Here is a 485-nt window from a genome sequence, read left to right as displayed (position 1 = left end):
TGGCTGCCGGTTGCCCCCGGCCAGCATCCCAATGCCACGGGTCCCTTTGCCACCGCAGAAGCAGGTTGCGTCCCATGGAGGGACCCCGGCACCCCAAAATGGGGGCCCCCCTGCTGGGCTCCTGCGAGCAGCTTTCTCAGCAGCGCCGTACACCAGGAATAGGGGCCAGAGTGCAAACACCCCCCTGAAATCCCCACCGAGCCCTCACCTTCCTCCTCCTCCTCCTCCTCCACCCATCCCCATCCCACTGCCCACTGCCCACAGCAATTCCTTAATTAGCACCACGACCTAAGGAACCTCGTTAACCTCAAGGAGTGGCCCCACCAAGGAAGTAGCTGAGGAAAAGAAGAAAAAAAAAAATCTTTAATTTCCTGTGGGTGCAAGACAAGTGACATCCAGCGCCAGGACTTTCACACCCACACCCGCGTTACCGAGACGGCCAAAAAGGGGGTGAATGCCTTTGCCTTCCTCCTGGCACAAACCCT

Source organism: Charadrius vociferus, unplaced genomic scaffold (assembly GCF_000708025.1).
Source record: "Charadrius vociferus isolate BGI_N301 unplaced genomic scaffold, ASM70802v2 scaffold843, whole genome shotgun sequence".
In the NCBI taxonomy this organism is placed as follows: domain Eukaryota; kingdom Metazoa; phylum Chordata; class Aves; order Charadriiformes; family Charadriidae; genus Charadrius; species Charadrius vociferus.
Note: the sequence above shows the minus strand (reverse complement) of the source record.